Here is a 19,271-nt window from a genome sequence, read left to right on the forward strand (position 1 = left end):
TCGTCCGCCGCAGTTCTTTGTCATCCCCCAAGTGGATGACTTATGTAGCTGCCAATCGGCAATGTTAGTTAGTTCAATCGACGAATCATATCCAGAAAATAGAACATAATGAAGACTTGTCATACCTCATTGGGAGGTGGCCATATCCATAGTGTCCAAGTCCATGGGATCTTCATCTCGAGGAGGCGACGTCCCCGAGGTAGCAGCTCTCACGAGCAAAGTCCATTCGCACATCAAAGGCATGAAATTTCACAGCGAAAAAAGAAAGGAAGAGATAAACACTCACGTTGAAGCGACTGGCACATCAATCCTCATTCAGGGCAGAGCCTTCCGAGGCTTGGGAGCGTTAGGTTTGGGTTGTTTGGCGGCTTTTTTTGCCGACTCAGTTGCGGCATCTCGGTCACGCTTCACATTCCTAGTGCTTGACACTAAGGTCTTGCTTGGGGTAGTTACCAGATCATGGTGATGCTTGGATCAAGATTCGATGCACGGAGGAGGCTGGATGTATTCCTCACTCTCCTCTGAGTCGTCTTCACTGCCCTCGTTGTCCTCAGCATAGTCACTGTTGACGTTGCCATCTTCGCTTTACCCACCGATGTCAAGCTAATTTCCGTTCTACACGGGTGATGCATGTTTGTCCACTCCTACAAGATGCAAAAATAGCAAAGTCAGTCGGCCGAAGATTCAATCACTTGACAAGGATATGAAAGTAATCGACAAGGAAATAACTCACTGTGTTCCCTGTCTTGTTTTCAGCAAAGAAAGGCAAGACTCACTTTGCTCCTAATGGATTGTCGCAGGCTCCAGTGATGCCCTTGAGCCACTGAGCCACAATTTCTTCAGAAACCTCCTCTGGGTGCGACCGAGTGGAATCCTCAGGGCCGGAGTAATGCCACATGTCATGATCCCTCGCCTAAAGAGTCTGAATACGTTGACTGAGGAATGTTTCTAGCAAGTCCATCCAAGTTACTCCGCCACGGACCAAGTTAACCACTTCATTTACCAGCATCCCTACCTGAACCTTCTCCTCATCCGACACGTTTATTGTTCTAGGAACAGTCGGTTGCTCCAAAGTAAATGGGGGAAGAACAGTCGACATGTTTGTAGATGCAATATCATTACAGTAAAACCAAGTCGACTGCCAATTCCAGACTGACTCGGGAAGGTTCATTTGAGGATACATACTCCTACTCCTCTTCTGAATCCCAAGACCACCACACAACTGAATGACATACGTCCTACTATCACTATAATTAGCTTTCTTCACCAATTGGGAGCGCACAGTGAAGATGTGTTTAAACAATCCCCAATGAGGGCGACAACCCAAAAGGCATTCGCAAAGTGTTACGAATGCAGCAAGGTACGTGATGGAATTGGGAGGAAGATGATGACCTTGTGCACCATAGAATTTCAGAAAACCGCGGATGAAAGGATGAGGGGGCAAAGAATTTCAATATCTTACATGTTAATCACATTATTGGCGCTTTCCAAACATAATTGAAATTTTGGTCCCCCTCAACCATTCAAGCACATTCCATGGAAGGCCTTATCCATGGGTGCCCTCGAATCAAACAACTTTCGAGGGGAATTTATTGTTTATTTATTTTTGTATGATGCATGACCGGGAATCCTTTTTACCAGCCTCCCTCGTGCAATGACCAGTGAATAAACACTCATCATGAGAATAACCGACTTAGCATGGAAGATATCGACCGCCCCGATTGCTCCATGAGTCGTACATGCACACAAAACAGATGTTTATTTGATGGTTTTAGAGCCGGCACATGAAATTTTACTTGGAATGGCAGTGACATACCATATATAGGTATGTATGGTGGACTCTCATAGAACAAACTTGTCTCAAGGATTTGTATGTAGAAGTAGTATCTCTACTTAGTACGAAGTTTTGTCTAACAAAAGAATCTAAACAAGCACCACATGTTGGAGGATCCATAACAATATAACTTCTATGCAAATATACCCAAACAAAACCGTTATGGGTTCTTTCTTGTCAAACTTCAAGAATTTGATCAAGGTTGGAAATAATTAATGGGTATTAACATTCATCAAAGATGTCCAAGATAATATATTCATATGTAAAAGTTCTCTTTCTTGTACAAATCCATTCATGGAATGCTTGTGTGACCAACATTGTGACTGTAAAACTTCAATAGATTTTCCTTTCTAAACCAAATGTGGAAATACTACTAAGCATAAAGCACATTGATATATTCATATTTATTATGTTTCACTCATTCACAATTTACTCTTAGGATATAATTAAGCACAAGAGTAAACATCAAACTACTCTCAAAAGATATAAGTGAAGATCAATGAGTAGTCAAACCATTAAGTAGCTATGTGAGGACTCTCTCAATAACGATTTTAAGATATGAGATTTATTTCAAACACCAAAGAAAACAAAATACACTCCAAGAGTAGCACCTATCATGTGAACAAATAAAAACTTAGGATCGACATAGGCTAATCGATATTTGTTGACGAAGAGAGGTGGGATGCGCAGCATCCCCAAGCATAGATGCTTGATGCTTCTTGTAATATTTACTTGGGGAGCCCTGGGCATCCCCAACCTTGTGATTTTATGTCTTGTTAATTCCTCTGATATCACGGTTTCACCTAAGTGTCGAAATGTTCATCCACACAAAACTTGAAAGGAACTCATGAGATAGGTTAGTACACATAAGAATACCGTATACTTCATGTACTGCCAACACAAGTTGCATAATAGTTTTCAAACATCAGGTACCGTATACTATCATTTCCATAATTTATATCTATATATATAATCCATGACAACTCTAGGATAAGTAGATAACAAAACTATGACACCAATTTGTCCAAACAATACAGTGTGTAGCAATTAATTTTTAAAAGTGTACTTCCGTAGCTCCCCAAATTATGAAATTTCAGGAAATGATAAAGAATTTGTGTGAAAGTACTGTGTAGAAGTTTTAGAAGTTTTCCGTGATCCAATAAAATAAATAAATTCAAACATTATAACAAAAGTTTTGTTTTTGAACATCACACATAAAACATTTAGTTTAAGCATCCACAAGGAAATTCTTGGTACTTTTTATGGAAAAAACATGATTATAAATAACATAAATAAATTAAAAACAAAACCAAATGATACTCTAAGAAAAACACATATTTTGTGATAAATAAAAATATAGCTCTAAGTAATATATACCAATAGTGTTGAAGGCAAAAGAGGGGATGACTTCTACTTCTGGGGCATCCCCAACCTTAGACGCTTGTGTCTTCCTTGGTTATATCCTTGGATTGCCGTAGGCAGCCCCAATATTAGGGTCTAGGAACTCCTTATTCTCCTCATTCAAAAATTACACCCAAAAATTAACGAATTTCGAGAGTTGGGTTAATGTAATAAAGATATAGCATTCACTTAGGTAGTCCAAGAGAAGAACCATAATTCTTATCACATAATGCCTAATGTATTATATCATTCTCATTATTTCTATCACTAAATATAAGCTATGGAAACAACAAAACAACCAAATTATGCATGCAAAACAGAATCTATGAAAAAGAGAAAAGTGTGTAAAGATCAGAATTAAACCATACTTGCCTATGTCTGAAAATTCTGGAAAAATTAGTACAATGTAGGAAATTTGGCAGGAAAAACTGTGTAAAAATTTCATAATATTTTTATGCTCCACTAAAATCTGAGAAGTTTTTTACTCGACACAAAACTTTTTGTTTTTTTGCACAGAATCAAATCAACAAGTATCCACACTATCCTAAAGGCTTTACTTGAAAGAATATTGAAATAAAAGACGCAAAACATGATTACTATACTATCCTAATCATGTGAACACAAAAAATAGTAGGTGTCAGTATCGGGTTATCTCCAAACAAGCGCTTTCCTTTAATTCCTTTTAGCTATCCATGATGATTTCAATGATGCTCACATAAGAATAGCAATTGAAACATGCAAAAGAGCATCATGAGTAACATGGCAAGCACATTTAAGTCTAACCAACTACCTATGCATAGGGACTTTGCAAGAAAACAACTAACTGTAGCAAGAATCAACTTGCATAGTAAAAACGTTCAAAATTTTGAACACATAGGGAGGAAACTCAATATTATTGCCATACCTACAATCATATGTTCCTACCTCCTAATAATTTTCAGTAGCATCATGAAGGAATTCAACAATATAATTATCACATAAATCATTCTTTTCATGATACACAAGCATAGAATTATCGTTACTCTCCACATAAGAAATTTTCTCACCGTTCATAGTAGTGGGAGAAAAGTCAACAAAATAACTATCATGAGACACTTGATTGACATAACCACATTGAATATTAAAATCATGATGAAAATTTTCGTGGTTACCACCACAATCATCAAACATAGGAGGCATGTCGTCATGATAATAAATTTGCTCAACAAGAAACTAAAATATTTAATTTTCTCAACAAGAAACTTAAGCACTCACCTCCCCGGCAAAGGTCCCAAAAATGAGCTTGATGTCTACTACACAACTTTATACTTGTAGACTCTGTTGGGCCTCCGAGCGCATAGTTTGTTAGGACAGTACCAATTTTCCCTCAAGTGGATGACATAAGGTTTATAAATCCGTGGGAGGTGTAGGATGAAGATGGTCTCTCACAAACAACCGTGTAAATAAATACAAGAAATATCTTGTGTCCCCAATGATACGTCTCCAACATATCTATAATTTTTTGATTGTTCCATGATATTATATTATCATTCTAGGATACTTTTTAGTAACAATTTACCAATTTATATTATTTTTGAGCACTCACATATTGACCCAATGCCTACTGCGAGTTGGTGTTTTCTTGTGTTTTTTAGTTTTCACGTTTACAGTACCAAACAAAGTCCAATTGCCCGAAACTTTCTTATGATTTTTTCTCGACCAAAAGAAGACGTGGAAGCTTTGAGAGAAGACCAGAGGCCGCACGAGGGAGGCATAACCCAGGAGGGCATGACCATTGGGGGTCGACGCGCCCTGATGGCTTGTCCCTCGAAGGTCGCCCTCTTACCTCCAATATCTAGCCCATAAATTCATATATATTTCGAAAACCCTCAAGGGCAATGATACTTGTGATCTTCATTGGGTTTTCAATGAAGAGGAATGGGTTATCACAGCACAATGCGGGTAAGTATTTCCCTCAATTAGGAAACCAAGTTTTAGCAAACCAATAGGAATATCAATCCTCAACTATCTTCAATGGCTGCACACAAATGAGAAAACAACCTGCACCCAACGTGGACAAGAGGGTTGTCAATCCTCTTGATCTCGTTATTACCAAGAGAATGAGGTGTGTAGATAATTGTAGATAGTTGTGACTTGCAAAATAAAATAGAATACAAATAATAGCAGCGAGAAGTCTATAAGATTTCTCAATATATAAGGGAATAGAATCGGGGGTCTTAGTGTTCTCTAGAGGTATCTCTCATGAAAGCAACATATGGTGTGTAAACAATTTACTCTTGAGCAATTGATATAACACCGAATAGTTATGCCATTTTCACGGAAATGATCATGTATATATACACATCACGTCCATAAACAAATAGGTCGACTCCTGCCTACACCTATTACCATTACTCAACCCATCAACCGCTATCCAACATGCATCTGGAGTATTAAGTAAAACAGAGTAATGCTTGGAGAACAATAACATGTTGTAGACAAAGTAAACTCAACCAATGTGAATAAACCCCATTGTTTTATCGTTATTGGCAGTAGCAGAAACCCGCATCTTGTCCTCTTTTGTCACTGGAATATAGAAACTCACCAGGTTGAACCCACGACAATGCACCCCTCTCACTGAAGAAATACCAAACTACTTGCCCAAAGCAATTCGATAGATCAGAGAGAATTACGAAGCTATGTTGACCATGCAAATAAGAATCATAGAACTCAGAGAAGACTCAATCTTTTCATGAATAAGCTGAACATTAACCCACAATTCTTCGGATCCCGACAAATGCACCATACAAAATAATTACATCGGAAATATCAAAGCGAAGATGCGATGATAATTGTATTGAAGATCGAGAGAGAGAGAGATCCATCTAGATACTAACTACGAACACGTAGGTCTGTCGTGAACTACTCACATGTCATCACGAGGGCACCAAGGTTGATGAACATGCCCTCCGTGATTGATCCCCCTCCGACATGGTGCCGGAACCGAGATCCTCATGGGATCACCATGGAATAGAGACTTGTAGCGGAGTATAAAGTGTTTGCGTATTATCTTCAGGGTTTCTAAAATATTTGGGAATTCATAGGCCAGAGAACGAGGCTAGAGGAGCCAGAGGTATGTGCCAAGGCATCAAGGCACGACCACCACCCTAACCGTGCCCTGTTGCCTTGGGGGATCCTCGCGTGGCTTCAAGTTTCCTCTCGAAGCTTCCATGTATTCTTTTGGTCTAGAAAAATCACACTAAAGTTTTGTGGCAGTTGGACTTCGTTTGGTATTGAAAACCTAAAAAACAAAAAACATGCAAAAAACAACAACTGACACTGGGTACTAGGTTAATATGTTAGTGCTCAAAAATAATATAAATTGGTGAATTATGAACCAAAAAATATCCTAGGAGTATAATATAACATCATGGAATAAAAAAAAATACATTGGAGACGTATCAAGCATACCCTAGCTCAATTCCTGCTTGTCCTCGAGTAGGTAAATAATAAAAATAGAATTTTTGATGTGACATGTTGTCCAATATTTAATCTTTTGTATGTTCTCATTAAGAAATGATGAATCAACAAACATCAACATAGTTAGAATTATATGCAGAAGCAACAAAATCATCAATCTTTCAAAGTATATGATCCTAAAAGAATGTTTGCCCCCATTAATCTTTCATATTAGCAAAGCATGTATCCCTATTCATGACATTAATACAAACTTTAAGCACCATGGTGTCCAAGTCCGGCAATTGGATCATACATTTTCAAAGTGAATCAACTTTTTATTCTTCACTCAATACATGAGTGTGAGAAATGGACATAACATAAGGTGCAATAGAATATGGTGGTAGGTATCAAAAAGGTAAAAGTGGAGTGGATAGCCTCACATCAACTAGGCGTACCAACGGGCTATGGAGATGCCCATCGGTAGATGTCAATGCAAGGAGTAGGGATTGCCATGCAGATGATGCACTAGAGCTATACATGTATGAAATGTCAAACGAAGCTAAGTGGGGTGTGCATCCAACTTGTTTGCTCATGAAGACCTCATGCTTTTGAGGAAGCCCGTCATCGAAATATGTAAGCCAGGTTTATAATAATGATACTATGATTCTCACTAGAATATGAGAATGACATATCATGAGACTTTCTATATTAGGAACATGGTGCCACTTTGAGGCACAAGTGTGGTAAATGATAGTAGCAAAGTCCCTTCTCTCTTTTTCTCTCATTAATTTTTTCATTTTTTTCATATTTTGTATGGTGGGCTGATTTGGCATCCCCCATTTTTATTTTTTGTTCGGAGTCTCTTCCCGACTTGTGGGGGAATCATAGTCTACATCATCATTTCCTCAATAGGACAATACTCTAATAATGATGATCATCACACTTTTATTTACTTACAACTCATGAAATCTTGATATGAATTAATATGAATGCCTCTGGAAGTATACCAGGATGTGCAATGATCTAGCATGACTTGTATCAGCAATGTAATGGATCGTGTCTTTGCCACAAATGCTATGTTAGCTCTATATGATCATGCAAAGCAATATGATGATGAATGAACTAGTCATATGACGTCACAGTGAAATTTGCATGGTAATATATCTCGGAATGGCTATGAAAATGCCATTCTAGGTAGGTATGGTGGCTGTTTTAAGGAAGATAAAGAAAGGTTTATGTGTGACAGAGCATATCATGCCACGGGGTTTGGATGCATCGGCAAGGTTGACACCGATCCTCGAGGTGAGAATGGGGAATGCATGGTATCAAAGAGGCTGGCAAAATACGAGGAGGTGAGATTGTGTATCTCCATGACTTCACATTAGTCATGAATAACTCATATACTTATTGCAAAGTTTTATTAGTCTCAAGACAAATCAAAGCACTACCCAGATGCCCCGAGGGAGAGGGTAGGGAGGAGTTACCATCGTGCGACTCTGACTCGAAACAACACTAGGATTTCAACGAGGAATAGAAATGCTGACACATCCCGGACATGACTTTTTAATATTCACAGAAACATGGAACTAACATCTCTTAATACCTCTACTTCTATTAATAAAAAATGATGCACTCACACCATTTTCATACTACTACATCAATATCATCAACCCACAATTTTTTGTTTATGTGCTACATGATGATTTTGATTATCATTCATTGAATACTTATTATTTTTGGACTAGATTTATGACCCATAAAAATTACCAGTACTTTTTATTAAATACCGAACAAATAAAAGTGAAGAACGAGAGTTCAACTATTTCAATAAAATCTACATGCCACCGTGCTCAAAAACATATAAGTGAAGTACTAGAGCAATTGTTTAGCTCAAAAGATATAAGTGAAGCCCTAAGAGTATTCTAACAAATTATGATAAATTTGTGTATCTGCAAGGTTGGTGTGACCAGAAAAATATGATTGTGGCAAACTAAAAATAAAAAACAAACTGAAGAAAATGACACTCCAAGCAAAATTCATATCATGTGATGAATAAAAATGTAGCTTTAAGTGACATATAGATGGATTGATACGAAAGAGGGGATGCCTTCTAGGGCATCCCCGAGCTTAGAAGCTTGAGTACTCCTACAATATTACCTTTGGGTGCCTTGGGCATCGGCAATTTTAGGCTCTTGCTGCTCCTTATTCCATTTTCCATCACGATAACACTCAAAACTGGAAAACCTCAATCACACAAAACTCAACAAAACTTCGTGAGATCCGTTAGTATAGGCAACATATCAAATACTTAGATACTGTTGTAAATCGATTAGTTTTTCATTATTACATAATAGTTACTATATTCTAACTTCTCCACGGCTTATACCCCCGATACAATCCATAGCATCATCAAAACAAGCAAACTATGCAAGCAAATTTTTTTTTGTCTAAAACAGAACAGTGTGTAGTAATCCGTAATGAACCTATTATTATACAACTCCAAAAATTCTAACAATTTATGAATACCCGAGGGATTTGAATAGTAATACTTTGTAAAAAAATAAGCTTAAAAATAATTCAAGTAAAATGAGAGAAATTCTGCACTTGACGTCAAAGTTTTTTTGCACCATATCAATTATACTAACCATACAAGTCGTACCAAAGGTTTAACTTGGCACAAACACTAATTTAAACATAAAAACACAATAATTACATAATAAATAATCATGCCATCACACCAGGACATAAATTAAAAAAAAGTGAAGATAACTATTGGGTTGCCTCCCAACAAACGTTATTGTTTTATGCCCCTAGCTAGGCATAATGCATATGATCAGGTGTTGTCATATTTTACACTCAATATATAAGTGGACCTCATGATAGATTTATAAGGTGGTCAGATTATCTTTCTGGGGAAGTTTTTCATCCATTTATTTAATGGAAATTGGAACCTTATGTTGCCCTCTTTCATATGAATACTTGCACCTATAGTTCGTAGAAAAGGTCTTCCAAGTATTATTGGACAAGTAGGATTGCAATAAATATAAAGCATGATGAAATATACATGCACATATATTTATCTGCAACAATGAGAACGTCATTAATTCTACCTAAGGGTTTCTTAATGGTAGAATCTACAAGATGCAAGTTTAGGGAAAACTCTTGAATATTAGTGAGACCAAGCACATCACATGTAGATTTAGGTATTGTTGAAATACTAGCACAAAGGACACACAAATAGTTTCATTCATTTTTATTTATCTTTATTTTGATAGTAGGTTCTCACTCATCATGCAATTTTCTAGGAATAGAAACTTCAAGTTCAAGTTTCTCATCATATGCATTTATCATCGCTTCCACTATAGGATTCGTGAAAGCCTTGTTTTGTTCACAAGCACTTGGTCAGCTAATAATGGATTGCAACAAGGAAATGCATTCTACCAAAGACAAAATTTCATGATTAAAGTCCTTTTAATCCAAGATAGTAGGAACATCCCTAGTTAATCTTTTTACCTCTCCAAACCTACTTTTTTAGTTTTAGCATTAGAATCATCACCCTCCAAGCAAACATTACGCTCGCTAAATAAAATTGACTCATATACAGTCACTTTATCATTATAATTCAGAGAAGTAAATAAAGATTCAATATGAGAAGTGCCAATATTTTTAAGATCTCCATCATGATTTTGGTAAAACTCGAGTGGGAGAGCCTTTTCTAGGAATTCCCTCTTACCTTTGAACTTAGCTGTCCTCTCCCTACTTTCATTCGTAGATATTGTATAGATTTAATAGACTAATAAAAATCATGCTTGGGTGGCAAAGCTTTACTTTTAAAAGTTTCTACATCAAGAGGAGTTCTATCCAAGTTCTTAGCCAAAGTATCAAACTTATGCATATTTTCCTCTACCATAGTACTGAAAACTTTTTGAGAATTAATAATTTACTTAATGGTGTTTTCGAGATAATAAGAGAATTTATCAATATTGGTAGAATTATTTCCATAAGAATTGCAATATGAATTGCTGTAACCACTAGAAGGATTACCGGGATATAGCCTAGCAATGAAATTACCCCTTTAAGGATTGTTATTGAAAATTATTTCGCGAGATAAAATCCACATCAATGGCATCATTATTTTTCTCACACAAAGTAGACAAGGTCATGTTAGTAGTATCAACATGAGCAGTTTTATTAGCAACCAAACTCATAAGAGCATCCACTTTTTCACTCCAAGTAGAGATTTCCTCAACAGAATTCATACCAGCTGGAGCTCTTTCGGTATGCCACTGAGAATATTTTTCCATTATATTGTCCATAAGTTTGGTGGCCTCTCACAAGGTCACCTCTATGAAGGTACCACATGCAGCAAAATCTAGAATATTTCTAGATACAAAGTTTAGTCCAGCATAGATGTTTTGGATAATGACCCACAAGTTTAAACCATGCGTACGGAAATTCCTAATCACTAATTTCATCCTATCCCAAGATTGGGCAACATGTTCATGATATTGATGTCTAAAATTCATTATTTTATTTCTAAGGAGTTGATCTTAGTAGGAGGAAAATACTTGGCAATAAAAGCATCAGTACACTTATCCCATGTTCTAGTACTATTACATGGTAAAAATGAAAACTAAGCCTTAGTTTTATCTCTCAGTGAAAAAGGAAAAAATATTAATTTCACAATATAATTATCCATGTAATTTTTCTTTTGCATTTCACAAAGTTCAACAAAGGTATTAAGATGGTCAGTGGGATCCATATAAGACTTCCTGAATTTTTTTCTTTCATGGCAAGATTCAGCAATGCAACATTAATATCAAAGGCATTCGCACTAGTGGCGGGCCATATAGGAGCACTAATAAAATAATTATTATTAGTATATTATAAGTCACACAAATTAGTAGGATCTTGAGACATGGTGACTGAGCAAGCAAAGTAACAACCAGGACAAGTAAACAAGAGAGCGAAGATCCAAACTAGTGACAAGTTAAGCAAGCAAAGGTAAATATTTTGATTTTTTCGAAGCAAGCAAAATATAACAGAAAATAAAAATAACAACAAGTTAATGATAATTTGTGTGAAGTTACTTGACAGTTCGGATGACATTCCCCGGCAACGGTGCTAGAAATCCTTCGTGATACTTATGATGTGCGTTTGGTTTTTCATGCAGAGGAACGGGTTATCGCAGCACAATGCGGGTAAGGATTTACCTCGTTTAAGAAACCAAGGTTTATAGAACCAATAGGAATATCAATCCTCAACCATCTTTATCGGCCGCACACAAAAGACTAAAAAACTTGCACCCAACGCGGGGAAGAGGGTCGTCAATCGCCTTGATCTTGTTATTTGCACGTGAATGATGTGTGTGTTTAATTGTAGATAGTTGTTACTTGCAAGATAAAATAGAATACGAATAATAACAGCGAGGATATTAATTTTTGTGTGAATATATTAGTGAATAGAACAGGAGCACATAGTGTTCTATAGTGGCATCTCTCGCGAAAGCAATATATGGTGGGTAAACAAATTACTGTTGGACAATTGTTCGAACAACGGATTGTTATGTGATTTTCACGGCAATAATCATGTATATATAGGAATCACGTACATAAACAAATAGGCCGACTCCTGCCTGCACCTATTACTATTACTCCACCCATCAACTGATATCGAGCATGCATCTAGAGTATTAAGTAAAACAGAGTAATGCTTGGAGAACATTGACATGATGAAGACAAACTAAACTCAACCAATATGAATAAACCCCATCATTTAATACTTAGTGGCAGAAACACAAAGACGCAACTTGTCCCCTTCTATCATTGGGATATATAACCTCGCCAGGTTGAACCCACCAAAATGTAGAAATACCAAACTACTTGGCCAAAGCAATTCAATAGATCAGAGAGAATTACGAAGCTACAATGATCACACAAATACGAATCATAAAAATCAGAGAAGACTCAAATATTTTTCATCAATAATATGAACATAAACCCACAATTCATCGGATCCCAACAAACACCCCATACAAAAGAATTAGATCGGATAGATCAAAGCAAAGATGTGATGATCATTGTATTGAAGATAAAGAGAGAGAGATAGCCATCTAGATACGAACTAGCGACCCATAGGTGTGTGGTGAACTACTCACACTTCATGACGACGACACCAAGGTTGATGAAAAGGCCCTCCACGATGGATCCCCCCTCCGACATCGCCAAAATGGAGCTCCAGATGGGAATAGAGGCTTGTGTCAATGTAAAAAGTGTTTGCATATTATCTTTAGGGCTTGTGGAATATTTGGGAATTTCTAGGCTAGAGAACGAGGCAAGAGGGGCCAGAGGGAGGCAGCAAGGCATCAGGGCGTGACAACCCCCTCGCTGCGCCATGTTGCCTTGGGGGCTCCTCATGTGTCTTCAGGTTTCCTTCCAAAGGTTCCAGGTCTTCTTTTGGTCCAAAAAAATCATGAAAAAGTTTCTTCGCAATTGGACTTCGTTTGGTACTGAAAACCCTAAAAACAAAAAACATGCATAAAATAGCAACTGACATTGGGAACTAGGTTAATAGGTTAGTGCTCAGCAATAATATAAATTGGTGAATTATGACCCAAAAACTATCCTAGGATGATAATATAACAGCATGGAACAGTAATAAAATAATAGATAGGTTGGAGAGATATGAGGCAACCCGAAACACTTTTTTCACCATCGCAAGTTTCTGTTGCCATCTCATCTAGAGGTCCGTTCCTGCACCCTGCTGGAGGTGGGATCGGTCATGGAGGGCCTCTTCATCAACCTTGCGACCCTCATGATGATGTGTGAGTAGTTCAATATAACATACGGGTCCGTAATTAGTACCTAGATGGCTATCTATCTCTCGTTTGATCTTCAATACAATGATCATCACATCTTCGCCTTGATATATCCGATGTAATTCTTTTGTGTGGTGTGTTTCTTGGGATCCGATAAATTGTGGGTTTATGTTTACATTATTCATGATAGATATTTGAGTCCCCTCTGAAATATTTATGATTCTTATGTGTATGATCATTATAGCTTCATAAATCTCTTCGATCGATTGATTTGCTTCGGCCAAGTAGATAGACCTTTCTTCAGTGAGAGGGGTGCGTTGTAGTGGATTCAATCTGATGGGTTTCCATATCTAAGTTTCAGAAGGGGACAAGATACGTTTTTTTGTTTTTGCCACTAATGATAAAATGACGGGGTTTATTCATATTGTTTGAGTTCACTTTATCTACATCACGTTTTCCTTATCCAAGCATTACTCTATATGTCATGAACTTAGTACGTACAGAGGCAAGCATAGAAGCACCTCTTGAAGTGGAGTAATACTAATAGGTGCAGGAAGGAGTCAGCCTATTTGCTTACATACATGATGCTTATATACACATGATCATTGTCATGAATATCACATAACTATGTGCTTTTCTGTCAATTGCCCAACAGTAATTTGTTTACCCAATGTATGCTACTTACAAGAGGATGACGCTAGGGAAATTACCTTATATATTTCCCCGGATCTATTCACTTATATATTTACAGAACCTATCATTACCTTTCTTCCATTATTTGCCTTTTGTTTTGTTTTGCAATTTACAAGTATCTAGTATTATATACACACTTCACTTGCTTTCAAATAATGAGATTAAGGGGATTGACAACCCTCTTGTCGCGTTGGGTGCAAGTTGTTTGCTCTATTGTGTGCAACCGTTGAAGACGGTTGTGCATAAATATTTCTATTGTTTGATAAACCTTGGTTTCTTAACTGAGGGAAATACTTACCCATATTGTGCGACAATTACACGTTCTGTTCATGGAAAACCCAACGCAGATCACAAGTATCACCCAACATACACAAAAGAATGGTAAATTGTACAGGTGCACTAGTTCGGCGAAGAGATGCTCATACAAGTGTAGTATGGATAGTAGATATAGGTTCTTGTAATTTAAAAATATAAAAAAGAAGGTAACAAATAGTAAACAACTAGCAAAGCGTTATGTAAAAGCTAGGAAATAAGGCCTAGGGTTCATAGTTTCACTTGTGCAATCTCTCAATGGTGCTAATATAATTAAATCATATAATCACCCCTCATCATGAAACAAAAAATCACTCAAAAGTTCCTATCTATCGAAGACAATAAGATGAAATTGTTGTAGGTGGTAGAAGCACCCTAAAGATATCCTTCCGATCAATCTATTGAGCCATCCCTATTTGTGTCACAAACAGACCTAGAGTTCGTACTAAAGTAATACCTATGATATGCATAAACGAACTCTAATATCACCTAGATACTCCAATGTCACCACATGTATCCATGAATTGATTATTCGACATGCATCAAACAATTTTAGAATCATTACATTCAATCCAACGCAAAGAACTACGAAGAGTACCCCAAGATTTTTGTCGGGTAGGACAAGAATGGGTATCAACCCATATGCATAGATTATGCTAATGTCACCGCAGGAATCCGCAAGTTGATTACTAATAAATAAATAAAGTGAATCAATAGAGCACCCCATTGTCACTAGGATATCCATGCAAGACATATATAAAGTGTTCTCAAATCCAAACAAATATAACAAAACCTCATAGGGAAAGACTCAATTGATCACATCAAGATAGAAAGAGAAGAATACTGTATGATCCAACTATATTAACAAAGCATGTGATAAATCAAGATCGTGACATCTCAAGAACACGAGAGAGAGAGAGAGAGAGATCAAACACAGAGCTACTCGTACAAAACCTTAGTACTGAGGGTGAACTACCACCTCCTCGTCATGGAGACCACCAGGATGATAAAGATGGCTTCCGGTGATGATTCCTCCCCCCCACCTATGGCAGGGTGCCCGAACAGGGCTCCATATTAGACCGCTTTGGAACAGAGGCATGCAGCAGTGGAGTGATACTTGTGACCTGCGTTAGATTTTTTCCCCAAAGAGGAGGGGATGATGCAACACATTATAGATAAGTATTTCCCTTAGTGAGAACCAAGCTTATCGAACCAAGAGGGGAACCACACAATTTCCCGCCTTCAGTGCCTACACATGAAACAAGACATACCTGCACCAATCGAAGGCTAGAGGGGTGTCAATCCCCTTGAACTCGTTACTTGCAACCGATGAGTAGTGTAGATGGATAGTTTGATAAATATAAATAGAAAATAAATGGAAAGTAAATAATAACAACAAGTAATTTGGAGTTCTTGTATATGTATTTGCGAATATATCCTGGGCCATAGTTTTCTTCTAGAGGCTTCTCTCTTATCGAAAGCATACGGTGGGTAAACAAATTACTGTTGGGCAATTCATAGAAAAGAGCATAGTTATGCATTGTTTATTCACGGCAATGATCATTACATATAGGAATCACGTCTGTAAACAATTACACCGACTCCTACCTGCTTCTACTACTATTATTCCACCCATCGGTAGTTGTCCAACATGGATCTAGAGTATTAATTGAAAAGAGAGTAATGCTTGGAGAATGATGACATTATGTAGAAAATGTCAATTCAATTAATATGAATGAACCCCATCATTCTACACTTAGTGGTAGCAATACAATACATGTCATGTCCCTTTCTGTCATTGGGATTGAGCACCGCGGGATTGAACCCACTTCAACACACATCTCCCACTGAAGATAAATCCATCTAGTTGGCCAAACCAAATCAATAGATAAGAGAGAATTATGAAGCTATCATAATCATGCATATATATAAAAGACCAGCAAGGAACTCAATATAATCTCATGAATAATCTAAACATAAACTCACAATTCATGGGAACCCAACAAACGCAGCAGACAAGAGTAATTACATAAGATAGATCACCACGGGAATCGTGATGATCATGGAAACAAAGAACATCGGGAGTGAGAGATATCCATCTAGGTAGTAACTCCGGACCCGTAGGTCTATGCTCAAGTACTCACACATCACCATGGGAGCAGCAAGGATGATATCGAGGTCCTCCATGATTGATCCCACTTAGACAGGGCACTGAAACAAGGCTACCTATGGGCACATAGCGGAAAGGAAGCTTGTGGCAGTGGAAGGTTGTCTAGTGTTTTTGGGACATTATAGAATTTATAGGATGGAGAACGTGGATGGAGGAGTTGGGAGGTGGCCCCAAGCCGTGAAGATGTGGGCACCCGCCCTGGGCGCACCCTCTTGACTTGGGGGCACCACGTGTGCCCTCTGATGTTCCTCCTAAGCTTGCAGGTCTTTATTTTGTCCAGAAAAAATCATCAAAAAGTTTTGGTGTATTCGGACTCCGTTTGGTATAGTAATTCTGAAAATCCAAAATCATGCAGAAAACAACAATTGGCACTTGCGCATCTATTGGTGGTGCACCACTACTATAATTTATTTTTGTTTTTTTTGCAGCACTACTAATGGCGCACCACAGAAGGTGCGCCATTGGTAACCAGGGTTACTAATGGCACATATGTAGGTGGTGCACCGTTAGTAACCTAGGACGAGCTAGATATTTTGGATAACCACCTACCACACTCACTTTCCCCACTTTCATTCTCTCCACCTCCTCCTCCAAGCTTGTCTCGGGTGCCTCCTCCTCCTCACCTCATTTGCATCGTAGATTCACCCAAATTAAGTGGTTAAATTACCTTTTTTGATAGGTAAGTAAGGGGAAAGATTTTATGTTGTAGATCTACTTTTTTCTCCCTCCAACAACGTGCACATGCACTTTTTATGGCCTAGCTAGATCTACGTATGTTTGTGGTGTTGCATATGTTTGTTGTGTTGCATATATGCTTGTGTTTGCAGGTACCGATATTTGAAATGCGATAGTTGCCAATATTTTCCTAGAATGTTGATTCATTTCCATTTCGGCGAGAATTTGGCACTAAGCATTCTTTTTTGTCCTATTTTTAGGCAAAGTCATGCCAAAAAAAATTTGGTTCTAAAATATCGTTTTGCTCTACCCCACAGGCGAACATGGTCCGCATGATGACCGAAGGCATCATGAATAGGTTTTTGAGCTCCGCGAAGGCCGAGATGCTTCAAAAGAACGAGACGGAGATAAGATGTCTGTGTCAAAGATGCAAGCTGAAGAGCCTTATGGACCCGGATTCCGTAAAGGTGCGAGACCACCTGCTCTTGCGTAGTTTCATGGATGGCTATCGGTGGCAAGGTGACGAAGATGATTATGAAGTTGTCCATGGGGACCGGGAAAGATATGAGGAAGGGGATGAGCAAGACAACCGCGACGAGGGCGGGCGAGAAGACGAAGAATCTCCAGGACACAGTCATCATGTAGAAGATGCCGGACATGATGGTGAGGAAGATGCCGAAGCAGACGAAGGGCATGATCATGAAGATGAAGATGCCGGAGCAGACGACGATGGACCATCGATGGCCTGGGTGCAGGACCCTCATATTCAAGAGCTGCTTCTCAAGCAGACGGATAACGCAAGTGCTGCCGCCCGAGAGAAAGCCAAGCTGGATCAACTGGAGATAGACGCGGTTACTCCATTGTATGAATGATGCAGGCCCGAGGATACCCGCCTGAAAGTAACGCTCATAGCTCTGGAGATGAAGGTAAAACACAAAATGACCGACGCATGCTTCGACGAGAACATGTCATTCTGGCACGACCGTCTTCCCAAGGGGAACAAGTGCCCGACCAGTTTCGAGGAGGCGAAGAAAATCGTGTGTCCTCTGGATTTACCGCACATGAAATACCATGTGTGCATGAACAATTGTATCATTTATCGGGACGAGCAAGCAGAGTCTACCATATGTCCGGTGTCCGGCGTCAGTCAATACAAGAAGAGGAAGAAAGCTCCTCGAAAAGTGGTGTGGTACTTTCCGATCACTCCTCGTCTGCAGCGGTATTTCGCGGACCCTAAGGTAGCAAAGCTCTGGCGTTGACACGCGGATAGGGAGGAGAAAAAGCGAGAAGATGACGGAAATGATTCGGAGATAAATAAAAAAGACAAGATGCTGAGTCACCCTAAGGATGCGAGCCAGTGGCAAGCGTTGAACTTCGAATACCTAGAATTTGGGGACGATCCAAGGTACATCGTGCTGGGCGCGAGCACCGATGGAGTCAATCCGTTTGGCAGCCAGAGAAGCACACAGAGCACCTGGCATGTGTTTGTGTGGATGTACGACCTTCCCCCTAGTTGTGCATGAAGACGAAGTACATTCACATGAGTATGCTAATTGAAGGGCCGAAACAACCAGGGAACGACATCAGTCTGTATCTGGGGCTGCTGAAAGAGGAGCTAGACCCCCTGTGGAAAATGCCAGGCAATACGTGGGACGCCGCAGAGAAAGAATATTTCCCTATGAGAGCCGCACTGCTCACGACGGTGCACGACTATCTCGGTTACGGATATGTCGCGGGGCAGGTGGTCCATGGATTTTCTGGATGCGTCAGGTGCATGGATGACACAATGTATCGCCAGCTAGATAGAGATCCTGGGTCTTGAAAAACCGTGTTCATGGGACACCGAACGTGGCTTCGCGACGATGACTCATGGAGAAAATGCAATGATCTGTTCGACGGTGAAACCGAACCCCGAAGACGCCCCCTTATGA

This window comes from Hordeum vulgare, chromosome 3H (assembly GCF_904849725.1).
Source record: "Hordeum vulgare subsp. vulgare chromosome 3H, MorexV3_pseudomolecules_assembly, whole genome shotgun sequence".
Taxonomy (NCBI): Eukaryota; Viridiplantae; Streptophyta; class Magnoliopsida; order Poales; family Poaceae; genus Hordeum; species Hordeum vulgare.